At 38.2% G+C, this 13,391-nt stretch overlaps 1 long non-coding RNA gene across 1 annotated transcript; it reads left to right on the top strand.

Annotated features, from left to right (window-relative positions):
- The first annotated feature begins 8,612 nt into the window (after nucleotides 1–8,612).
- Nucleotides 8,613–11,758, top strand: LOC102587884 (uncharacterized). Its single transcript, XR_368605.2, has 2 exons — nucleotides 8,613–9,447; nucleotides 10,249–11,758. It is a non-coding gene; the product is annotated as an uncharacterized lncRNA (long non-coding RNA).
- The last annotated feature ends 1,633 nt before the right edge of the window (nucleotides 11,759–13,391 follow it).

Below are 13,391 nucleotides of genomic sequence, written 5' to 3'. Positions count from 1 at the left end.
ATAACCCTCTACCTAACCATCAGGTCAACATGGTAGAAGTCGAGGATACCTCAGATTGGGAGAAATACCATTTGGGTACTTGAGCCAGAAGAAACAATGACTGCTACCGCACAGACTCCAATGGTAGTGCAAAGGCGTGCTCCGTTTGAGGTTGAAGTTGCCATGCCCAAGCCCCCATTCAGCGTCCTCAGAGCTCATCCTTCTCCCCAATTTGATACCCATGCTGTCCCATGGGATTATGGAAAGGGAAAGACGAAAGTGGAAGAAGCAGACACTGCAGCAGGAGTGACTAGATCTGGAAGAATTTACACTTCCGAAAGTTTGGTTCAGGGTAGCTCCAGCAAGTCCAAGGCACCAATTGTAGAACTTGAAGATCAAGGTATTTGGAAGAAGGTGCAAGCAAAAGAGTACTCTATTGTTGAGCAATTGAGTAAAACCCAGTCTCAAATATCAATCTTATCATTGCTTCAATCTTCCGAAACTCATCAGAACGCTCTATTGAAGGTCCTGGGTGAAGCCTATGTCCCTTCTAGCATCACTCATGGAGAGGTGGCCCAAATGGTAGGGCAGGTTTTTGAGGCATACCGAATATCTTTTCACGAAGATGAGTTGCCAATTGAAGGAACAACCCACAACAAGGCTTTGTACATATCAACTCAATATCAGGACAAGATTATCACCAAAGCTTTGGTCGATTCTGGTTCTGGTCTGAATATTTGCCCCCTGAGCACGTTGACAAGGTTAGGCGTGGATAGTGCAAAGATCCAAACTTGGAAGATGAATGTGAGAGCATTTGATGGCTCTCAGAGGGGTACTATTGGGGAAATAACCCTAGACATGCTCATTGGTCCTGCTACTTTCTCAATAGCTTTCCAGGTTTTGGATATTCCATCATCATACAACCTATTGCTGGGTCGTCCTTGGATTCATACGGCTGGAGCGGTTCCCTCTACTCTTCATCAATGCTTGAAGTTTGAATGGGACCATGAAGAAGTTATAGTTCATGGGGAAAAAGGTCATCCAGTATATGCGATAGAAGGAAGGGGTCATCTAGACGGTGAGATGTACCATACAGTTGAGCTTGTTGGCAACATTGAAGTGCAACCATGGTTCAGTCAGAAGATCATAGATATGATGGCCTGGTTTGGTTTTGAGCTCGGGAAAGGTTTGGGAGTTAATTTGCAAGGAATAGTTGAACCTATACAACCTGTTCGTCATTCAACCAGTTTTGGCCTGGGATATAAATATACTACTGAGGAGTGGCTTGACTGGCAACCACCTAGAGATGGGTACTACTATCCATTGAAGAAACCGATACCACCGTTGCACCAATCATTCCGATCAGCAGGTTTCATGGGAGGTATCATTGATGAGCTTTTGGAAGACATGAAGGGTTTATCTCTGACCAAGGAGGAAGGAAAGGGTTGCAATGTCGTGATCAACGAGGAGGAGAAAGGGGACCCTAGAAGAAGCAGTGAAGCGAAGATCAGCATCAGCATTTGGACCTCAACTCCATCCAGACCTCGTCGGGCATCTGGGTAGCTTTGGAAGAAGTTTCATATCAAATTTTTAAAAGTTTTCAATAAACAGTTTTTAATTCTAGTTCTCTGTTACTGTTTTTAAATGCTAGTTTTGTGAAACTCTTGGGTTTTAATAAATAAAGTTGTTTTTCCCATCTATTTAATATCCTATATTTATTTGTGTGTTATTCTTTCTTCCAGCAAAATCTGTTATAAAAATGTTGAATCTGAGACTATGGCATATAATGAGATTGCACAGCTTAACGTTAATGACTTAGAGGAAGTCGAAGAAAGTGAGGTCCCTGAAGAGTTAATCATACAGGTTGAGGAATTCGAGGAAAAGCCCAACCCGAATCTAGTGGAAACGGAGGTGGTAAATTTGGGAAATTCAGAAGTGGCACAAGAGACCCGAGTAAGCATCCATATGACAGAAGATGACAAGAAAGAGTATACAGAGTGTCTCATGGAGAATAAGGATATCTTCGCCTGGTCCTATGCAGACATGACAGGGTTAAGCACTTCAATCGTAGCTCATCGATTGCCCACTGATCCAGCATGTCCTCCTGTGAAGCAGAAGCTGAGAAAATACAAGCCTGAGTTAAGTTTGAAAATCAAGGAAGAAATATCAAAACAATTAGATGCTGGAATCCTTCAAGTGACGGAGTACCCGACCTGGCTTGCAAATGTTGTTCCAGTGCCCAAGAAAGACGGAAAGGTTAGAGTTTGTGTGGATTATCTAGATCTCAACAAAGCTAGTCCCAAGGATAATTTTCCATTGCCCAACATACACATCTTGATTGATAACTGTGCTAAGCATGAAACACAATCGTTCGTGGATTGCTTTGCCGGATATCATCAAATTGAGATGCACAAGGATGATGCTGAGAAATGTTGGGGCTACATACATGAGGGCAATGACCACCTTGTTTCACGACATAATCCACAAGGAAATTGAAGTTTACGTGGATGATGTCATCATCAAATCAAAGAAGGGTTCAAATCATCTGGATGATCTTCGAAAGTTCTTTGCCAGACTATGCAAGTATAACTTGAAGTTGAATCCTGCAAAATGTGTCTTTGGGGTTCCTGCTGGGAAGCTTCTGGGTTTCATTGTCAGCCGCCGGGGTATAGAATTGGATCCATCAAAAATCAAAGCCATTCGTGATTTACCGCCGCTGAAGAGTAAGAAGGAGGTAATGAGTTTCTTGGGACGGCTCAATTACATCAGTCATTTCATAGCCCAATCTACTGTCATCTGTGAGCCTATCTTCAAACTGTTGAAGAAGGATGCTGCGGTGAAATGGACAGACGAATGTCAACAAGCATTTGACAAAATCAAAGAAAACTTGTCCAATCCTTCTGTGTTGGTTCCACCGGAATCTGGAAGACTATTGTTATTATACATATCGGTGTTGGATAATGCTTTCAGCTGCATTTTGGGACAACATGATGAGACTGGAAAGAGGGAGCAGGCAATATATTACATGAGCAAGAAGTTTACATCATATGAGGCTCGATATTCTCTATTGGAGCGTACTTGTTGTGCTTTAACTTGGGTCGCCCAGAAGCTGCGACACTACCTCTCCTCGTACACTACTTACTTGATCTCAAGGATGGATCCTCTAAAGTATATCTTTCAAAAGCCCATGCCTACAGGTAAACTGGCCAAATGGCAGATACTATTGAGTGAGTTTGACATAATATATGTTACACAAAAGGCAGTAAAGGCACAGGCATTAGCAGATCATATGGCAGAGAACCCTGTAGATGATGATTACAAACCGTTGAAGACTTACTTTCCAGATGAGGAAGTAGCTTTTGTAGGGGAAGACATTTCTGAAGAATATGATGGATGGAGAATGTTCTTTGATGGAGCCAAGAATTTGAGCGGATCCGGCATCGGAGCTGTTCTGATCTCACCAACTGGGCAACATTATCCGGTATCAGCCAAACTCAGGTTCCTTTGCTCAAACAACATGGCTGAATATGAAGCTTGCATATTAGGGCTCCGACGCGCTGTTGACTTGGATGTCCAGGAAATGCTGATAATAGGAGATTCAGACTTATTGATTCATCAGGTTCGAGGTGAATGGGCTACCAAGAATCGAAAGTTATTACCATACTTGGAGTGCGTGCACAGGTTGTGCAAAAGGTTCATCAAGGCAGAATTCAAACATGTGCCAAGGATCCAAAATGAATTCGCAGATGCCTTAGCCACTTTGTCTTCCATGATTCAACATCCTGATCATAATTACATTGATCCTATTTACATCCACATATACGAGCAACCAGCATACTGCTTTCATGTTGAAGAAGAGCCTGATGGAAAGCCTTGGTACGATGACATTAGAAGATTTTTGAAGAGCGGTGAGTATACAGAGGATGCAACAAGTGTGCAAAAGCGTACAATTCGGAGGTTAGCAAATCAATTCTTTCTAAGCGGAGAAATCCTTTATAGGAGGACTCCCGATTTGGGGTTGCTAAGGTGCGTCGAAGCTGGAGAAGCCAATAGGTTGATTGAAGAGATACATGCAGGAACATGTGGTCCTCATATGAATGGTTTTACATTGGCAAAGAAGATCTTGAGATCGGGGTATTTCTGGCTAACTATGGAGACAGACTGTATACGCTATGTTCAAAAATGTCACCAATGTCAGACTCATGCAGATATGATCCGAGTCCCTCCCAACGAACTCCATGTTACTAGTTCACCTTGGCCCTTTGCAGCTTGGGGCATGGACGTCATTGGTCCAATCGAGCCAGCGGCATCCAATGGACATAGATTCATTCTGGTTGCAATTGACTACTTCACTAAATGGGTCGAAGCCACCTCTCACAAATCAGTGACAAAGAAGGTTGTGGATGACTTTGTCAAAAATAATATTATCTGTAGGTTCGGGATTCCTGAGTCAATCATCACTGACAATGGAACCAACCTAAATAGTGATTTGATGAGATCATTGTGTGAGAAGTTCAAGATCAATCACCGAAATTCTACAGCATATAGACCGCAGATGAATGGAGCTGTTGAGGCTACAAACAAAAACATCAAGAGGATATTGCGCAAGATGATCGATAATCACAAATATTGGCATGAAAAGTTACCCTTTGCATTGCTGGGATATCGTACAACCATCAGAACTTCTACCGGGGCTACGCCTTATTTTTTGGTATATGGTAATGAAGCTGTGATACCTGCCGAAGTGGAAATACCATCTCTAAGGATTATTCAAGAAGCGGAGTTGGATGATGCTAAATGGATACAAATTCGGGCGGAAAATCTTGCATTGATAGATGGAAGGAGGATTAACGCCATTTGTCATGGTCAGCTCTATCAAAATAGAATGGCCAGAGCTTTCAACAAAAAGGTTAGACCCAGACATTTCTCACCTGGGCAACTGGTTCTGAAGCGGATTTTTCCAAACCAAGATGAAGCAAAGGGTAAATTCTCGCCAAACTGGCAAGGTCCATACATAGTCTCTCGGGTATTGACAGGCGGAGCCCTCATACTTGCAGAAATGGATGGAGAAGTTTGGCCCAAACCTATCAACTCAGATGCTGTGAAGATATATTACATCTAAGTTCATTTCATGCTCTCTTACCCTGTATTTGGAACTACGTCAGACCTGATTCCCGTTTAAGAGGGGATACGTAGGCGCTCCTATGGAGTTCGGTCTTATCATAATAAAAATTTCATTTTCCCTTCTGACTGTTAACTGGGGCAAAATTTTTGAAAGGGTTTCAAAAATTCCATCAGAAGAACATTTTCTTGCAAGTGATGATACTGAAGCAGAATTCTTTGCAGGGACTCAAAATTCCTACAAAAGCATTTCTTCGCGCAAATTAGTAACTGGCGCAGAATTTTTGAGAGGGTCTCAAAAATTTCATAAGAGAGCATTATTCTTGCAAAACCTCGATACTGGGGCAGAATTTTGAGAAGGTCTCAAAAATTCCATCAAAAGCATGTCTTCTCACAAATCAGTAACTGGGGCAGAGTTTTTGAGAGGGTCTCAAAAATTCCTTCAAACGAGCATTTTTCTGCACAAATCAAGAACTGGGACAAAATTTTGAGAGGATCTCAAAAATTCACAGCAATCAAGCTACATTCTTCAACAAAGATCAGATAACAGAATTGCTACTAAGTCAGATGATGTAAAGTCTCAAACTGTGCCATGGTCAAAGATTCAACATTACTTTTTACAATTTAATATTTTCAAAGCTTTTTCGAAAACTCTCTCTCCTTCTATTTTTACATTTCTCTCCAAAGCAAATGCCCGGAAAGGTCTAGATGGCAAGCCAAAGGGAGCACACCGGTCGGAGCAGATCAACCTCCCCCTTTTTTAAACTCACAATTTTTCTTTGAATACAGGAAAGACAGGTACAGATACAGAAGACAGCTTCAACATCGTCTGACCACTATTAAGCTCGACGAATCGTCAATCAATGGTACCCTATCCTTCTAATCAGACAAAAGGATCAGACTACTCCATATCAAACCCGACAAATGAACATTCAACTACACTTACCCCTTACAATAGGACGAAGGGTCAAAGCTACAATATTCTGAATTCGTCAATAAATGACACTCAATCCTTTCAATAAGGCGAAGGTCTATGCCTCCAATCAACTATTGCATGTGCCCGAAAATTGCATCGTACCCGATATTGCATGTGCCCGAGAATTGCATTGTGCCCGAAGATTGCATGTGCCCGAAGATTGCATTGTGCCAGAGATTGCATGTGCCCGAGAATTGCATCTAGCCCGATATTACATGTGCCCGAGAATTGCATTGTGCCCGATATTGCATGTGCCCGATATTACATTATGCCCGAGATTGCATTGTGCCCGAGATTGCATGTGCCCGAGAATTGCATCGTGCCCAATATTACATGTGCCCGAGAATTGCATTGTGCCCGATATTGCATGTGCCCGAAGATTGCATTGTGCTCGATATTGCATGTGCCCGATATTACATTATGCCCGAGATTGCATTGTGCCCGAGATCTGCCTGTGCCCGAGAATTACATCATCTGCATTGTGCCCGAGATTGCATTGAGCCCGAGATTGCATTGTGCCCAATATTGCCTGTGCCCGAGAATTACATCATTGCATGTGCCCGGGATTGCATTGAGCCCGAATTGCATGTGCCCGAGATTGCATTGTGCCTGATATTGCATGTGCCCGTGAATTATGTCATCACATGAGCCGAATTGCATGTGCCCGAGATTGGAGTGTGCTCAAGAATTGCATATGTCCGAATAAACTCAAAACAAGCTACAAGTATCAACAGATGCCCGAATTACAGATACGCTTTCTTTACTCATTACTTATATTCCTAAGGCGTCATGGTCTAAAGGCATTATTTTCATGGCCTGCGGACATCATATCATGGCCTGAGGATGTACTTTCTGCTTATCATGATCCAAAGGTGTCATAATCTAAAGGCATCATTTTCCATGGCCCGTAGACAACATTTTCATGACTTGAGGATATAATTTTTTGCGTATTCATGGCCCTAGACATCATAGCCTAAGACATCATTTTCATAGTCTTATGGCAAACATCATTGTCGATATGGGAAATTGCATCATGTTTACCTTTATCGTTTGTTTGATATATTTGCTCTAACAATATTACAAGCTACAGATTTGCAGAGACTAACATTTTTACAGACAAGATCAATCTCCCTCTCGGCTACAATTATCGTGCTTACGTCTATCGCAACAAAGGCCCTATCAAATCCTTTGCTACTTATATTACCGTTTTTCATTTAACCTTTGGCTACTCATATTACCACTCCTCGTCGAATCTTTCGTCTTTAAATCGGAAATCTCCCTGTCATGCCTTTCTCGCTACTCTAATCCTATCCATTCAAGCAAATATTGTTCTCGTTCGAATACCGTATCGCTCTTCCAATTCTTAGGAGTTTCGTCTGCTCCTGAGTCTAGAACTACACACGACCTGATTCTCGTATAACCAGAGATATGTAGGCGGCTTAATACAAAAGTCTCGGTCGTACCCTTTTTCAACTCTACATCATTTCAATTGATCCCACTAACATTTCTCGTTGGTCGGACAAAATCGGCTACTAAGTCAACGTTGGTTGCCCGACAATTCATCCTTCATTCTCAAGCAACCAAGGGGCAGCTGTTGACACCCAATTTTGACCGACCTTTAACCCTTTTTGGGAATGCTATTCTATTAAATACATTTTTTTTTAAAATATTTCGAGTATAGAATCTTAGTCGATTTTGTCTATTTTAATACGCGTGCTTTATAAAATTATCGTAAATATTATTAAATATTTATTTTATTTAAATGTTTTAAAATTTAAGTGATTTTAATTATATAAAAATATTATGATATGTGTAGTATTTAATTGAAATAGCATTTCTTAAAATTTCCTCAAAATCATTTAACTTGTAGCCTATCTTCTTCTAATTCATTTCAATTTTAGCCACTTCAATTAAAATTTCCCTTTTTCAATTATAGCCTTTGTTGATTTCAATTTTAGCCTATTCTTATTATAATTTCAGATTTCAAGTGAGTTAATCTCATCCGTCCATCCTTTCATCAAACCCAGGATCAAATCTTAGCCCTACATCTTAATAGATTCAAGGGTCCAGATTTAGACTTCGTTTCTTTCCTTCTTCAATTCTAAAAGAACCTAACCCTAAAAAACAATTCCCACTCTCTCCAGCCGCCGCCTCCCCCTCTCTCTCTTCTCCTCCGACAGCCTCAACCGGCGGCAGCTCTGACCAGCGAAATCAACCGGGGAGAGATCTATCCTCTCCTCTCCGCCTCTTTTCCTCCTCTCTCCCTTCGTCCTCCTCTCCCCTTCTCCCTTCGCTCTTCCTCCTCTTCCGTCCAGCAGCCACCGGCGAGCAGGACCAGCATCAGCAGCCAGCGAGGACATCCACCAGTGACCAGCAAGCACTGGCGAGATCCAGCAGCCAGTCGACTGCCTCTTCTCCCTTCTCTTATTTTCGGACAGCAGCTCCGAACCAGTGAACAAGGCGAACTCCGACGGTGCTTTTTGAAAGTTTCAAGCCAGTCAAAAGACGGATCTTTAACAGATCCGTCCGGGTACATTTCTTCTAAAGCATTATCTCATCTTCGCAATTTTATTCTTCTTCTTATTTGTAATGTGATGGAAGTTATAGGTATGTTTGGTATAGAAGTTATTTTTAGTCCTAAAAGTGAACTGCTAGTTAAAACTTTCAGATTTTATAAATTGTTTATGTGTGATATAAAGTGGAAGTATAGTCTCCTTCATGTGGTTGTTGTTCTTGTTTGCTTAGCTTATTGTGTGGAAGTTTTTCCCTGTATTTGTAACATTTACCTAGACTGTTGATCTCTTAGTTAAAATTGATAAGTTGGTTATGAAATCACCGGTTCTTGAGATGTCCTTTTTTTTTTATTTACCTCCCATAACGTCATTTAATCCCTTTAATTGATGCATGTAGTGGTGATAATTTTGTATGTTAAATGGAATATTGGGTTTGCTACTTGAGTTTAGATTGATCCTTGGAAGATTGCTCTTTTCCTTGTTGTGAATATATTATAAAATACTCCTTGAATCATTGTTTTCTTCCTTTAATATAATTATTTTTATCCTTGCCTAATATTGATTAATTGATACTAAGGTGATTTTTATAGTATTGTGTTAATCCGAACAAATTTCGTGTCTCTTCGTAAGGTAATATTTCCTTATTATTTTATTTAGTAATGCTAATTGATCATAATTGGCGTAATTGGAATTTAGTTGATTCTTACTTGTTATATTTTACTAAAATTATATTTGATTGAGCAAAATAACTTAAAATAATATTACTTATTTGGTGAATAGGGAAAAATATCTAATTGATCGTTCTTGCCATATATAATCCTTGATTGTTGATGTCACAATTTAGGCTTCATTATTTTGGTAAGAATCCTAGTTTTCACTCTTTTTTCATATATAAAAAAAATAAAATATTCCTTCCTTGACCAGTTGTTCCTTTCCACTAACTTATATATATTATTAACATAGTAACTTCCTTAATTAACTTTCTTGGTATAATTAGGATCTAACTGTCTCTTACTTGCTTATTTTTGGTAAAATCCTTATTGTTTATTGAATTATATGGCTGATTTTGTATTTCCTTATTTTAGAAAGCAATGATAGTCAATTGACCCCGAAATATTTCTTTTCCTTTATTATGTGCCCTCCCTTTCACTATATAAAGGACACTCTCATCCGGACCCTCTCACACACACGGTTGATCACACACCTCTAGACACTCTCACATCTACTTTGCTCTTACTTTGAATAAAAAAAAATATATATATGTTGCTCGCTGCTCTTTAAAATAGGATTAAGTTTTCCGGTAAACATTAAAGCTTCTCTATACTTGCTATTTTGCTGTGTACGGGTCGAAAGTTGGATTAAGGGGTCTTCATTGCTGATATTTCTTGTCTGCCTAATTGGTTAGTAATCTTATTTAGCGTTCATATTATTTTGCATCCATACCTCTATGTAAGTTGTAATGGTAAAGAAAGCATTTGGATTAGTTTTCGTTCTTCCCTCTCGCTATGTGTGATAATGCCTATGATTATTATTTGTTTGTTTTGACCTTTTTTATGAGTGTTGCTTATACGTATGAAAGTAATTTTGTTGCTATGAATATTTGATGTTACGATTATTTTGCCACTATATATATGTGTGTTACATTATCCCTTTTAACAGGTGTTGAACTTAGAGTTTAAGATGTCGAAGAGTCTCCTAGAAGAGAATTCCAGACGGAGCTATTTTACTTATTTTAATGTTGTATATTTTATTCATTTGTTCTTTATTTTGGCTTGTAATATTGTGTATAACTCTAACACTATCTCTATATGATATAACTTGGGGGATCGTCTAAGGGGAGGGGATTTACGTGCTACTTGTTTATATTTTATTATTATTCAAATGTGTTAGAACATATGCTTGCAGGATTATAATTGTTTGATTATTCGTGTTTAACTTTCTTCATTTAAAATCCGGCTTAAGGTAAAATAAAAATAAAAATAAAAATATAAATTACATACCCTTAATCACCTTTTGGCTAAATACTCTAAAATGAATCACGTGTTTAATCGGTTTATTGTCTTTGTAGTTTATTTATTTGCCCCGTATGACCACTTTTAATTATGACAAGATAAAATTGTGTATATGTTTACTACTGTATTTTGTTATAAATCACCAGCTCTCCTTTCACTAAAAAATAGGGAAAGTGATTAAATAATTGCCTAGTTACTAATATGCTTTGTCTTAAAAATTTACTTTAAACATCTTGCCTATAGGATTTCACTTCAAACATATTACTTGATGTAGTAATTGCAAGTTGTATATTATCTAGACATTACGGCTATAGTTTTAAAATCATGTTGATAAAAGAGTGATTTTAATCTGTTAAGTTCCTTGTTAATTCACTCTTTAATATGGATAATTGCTAACTTTTGCATGTCTTAATCAGATGCCAACAATTATAATATCTCTTCAATTAATTAATCCTAGTAACTGTTTTGCTAATTATTACAATTCAGCGGTAAATAATTTTAGCTAACACTTAGAAATTATGCATATAGGACATAATTAATAAGTTGAGATGTCAATCAGTATATTATTAAAGAAAAGGAGTAAAATTATGTGTTAAAATTATAATCTGCTCCCTAGATCGAATCTGGCTCAAGTCAATTAGGTTCCAATCTGTTGTGCTATTGAAAATGCTAATAACTCATTCTGATCTGCTACTATTCTAAAATATTTCTTCTGCTACTTTAAACACTCGCTTGCTCAAATTACATACTGTTAATAAAAAAATATTTTTGCATTTTTGAATAACTCTGGCCACTCAAACTCAATCTAAAATTTGCTTCCTATTAATTATTTACCACCTTTTTTAAAATCAGTAATAATAATTATATGCATGTTGTTTAAACTGTTTGTTTAATATTGCTTATTCCATTCACTTCTCCTGTTCTAATGAGTGTGGTCTGTTTGTATGTCACACACTTAGCATGAAACCCTTTCACTATTATATGTGTTTGCTAGCATGTTAATTAAAATCTAGAGGCCAATATGAGACCCTACGTGCTAAATGCTCGTCTAAATTGTTTGACTTGGTGTCTAGGTGGGCCTATTATATTTTATTTTGTCTAAATTCACCCTAATAGCAGTCCAATGCCTCTTGGACCTTACGTGGGGACGCTAGACACCTGTTAGAGACGAAAAGCATGCGGTGGTGGGGTAGGGGTAGTTTAGGCCCTATGGAGATGATGACATCGACTCGGTCTAAATGACAAACCTTGGTTTTGTTTATCCCTACAAGAAACCGATCGAAAATAAAGAAAGTCGAGTGCTGATCCTAAAGTCCTTCAGAGTCTCCCTTTCCTTTTTCTCCCTTTACTTGTTATAAATATTTGGGGTAGCTTAAATAAAATAAAATAAATTGGTTTGCTTATCTAATTGTGCAAATTTCTATCCCCTTGCTCATCTCTTTATTTATTGTGTAATATTTATTTATTATATTATCACTTAGTCTCGCATGCCTATCTAATTAAAATAACTAAAATGTCCTAAATTGCTAATTTCATGTTGTCACCTAGCTATGCATGATAAACTAATTAAAATAATTTAAGTGCCCTTAATTGCTTAATATTGTTATCACTTAGTTTTACATGTTTAATTAAATAATAAATAAATAAATTGATCTTAATTATTTAAATTATCCTATCTGGAATGATACTGAAAATGGTGTTTTTACTAACTACTCTGCATGGCAAATAGTTAGAAAACAAAGACCAAAAAATAATTTTCTCAACAACATTTGGCATAATAAGATGCCTTTTAAAATATCTTTCTTAACTTGGAGAATGTTTAAAAGGATATTGCCCTTTAATGACATAATTACTAGGCTCAATATCAACTCAAAAAATGATTGTTTTTGTTGTTGGAATGCACATAATGACACTATGTATCATGTGTTTAGAGAGGGAGAAGCAGCAAGGCAACTATGGAGCATGATGGAAAACCCTCTCGGAAAACAACATAAAAATCAACCTATGACTAATATCTTCAGTGCTTGGTGGGAAACAAAACCAGAAAATGCCATTCACAAGACTATCTTGAAGATTAACCCTACAATTATTTGTTGGGAGGTTTGGAAGCAATGGTGCTCTTGCAAATATGGAGGCAAAAAATGCCTCCAAACTAACAAAATGTGCTATCAAACCGTTCATACTATAAAATCTGTTTTGGCTAATACTTTTCAAAACTTCCATGGAAGTAATTATTGGCCATCATTTTGCCTAGAAGTTGAGAGGCTCAGACCAGTTCAGATAATGAAGCAAGTAACATGGAGTTATCCCCAAAACGGCATCATAAAAATCAATATTGATGGTAGCTATGTACATGAGACCGGAAAGGCAGGCATTGGGGGAATCATAAGGAATAGTTATGGAGACTTGATCATGGCATTATCTTTCCCCGTTGAGTGCAAAAAAAGCAACTTGGTTGAGGCCATGGCAATTGAGTTTGGTGTAAAATGGTGTAATCAACATGGGTACACTAATTTTATTCTAGAACTTGACTCCATGAATATAGTCAATATGCTCACCAACGATATAGTTACAAATATGAAGCTGAAACAAGGAATTGACTCCATCAACGTCATCAAAGAAATGGTGCAAATGCAAATTAAGCATTGTTTCATAGAGGGAAACCAAGTTGCAGATTGTTTAGCAAAATTGGCCTCTTCTTCTCACCAGATGCTCATCACTCAACTCTATTCCAATCTCCCTAGACAAGCTAAAGGTCTCTTCTACTGGACAAATGGCAATTGCCTAGTA

This window comes from Solanum tuberosum, unplaced genomic scaffold, assembly GCF_000226075.1.
Source record: "Solanum tuberosum cultivar DM 1-3 516 R44 unplaced genomic scaffold, SolTub_3.0 scf00459, whole genome shotgun sequence".
NCBI lineage: Eukaryota > Viridiplantae > Streptophyta > Magnoliopsida > Solanales > Solanaceae > Solanum > Solanum tuberosum.
The sequence above is the reverse complement of the archived record's forward strand: the minus strand, read 5'-3'. Positions and strand labels throughout refer to the sequence as shown.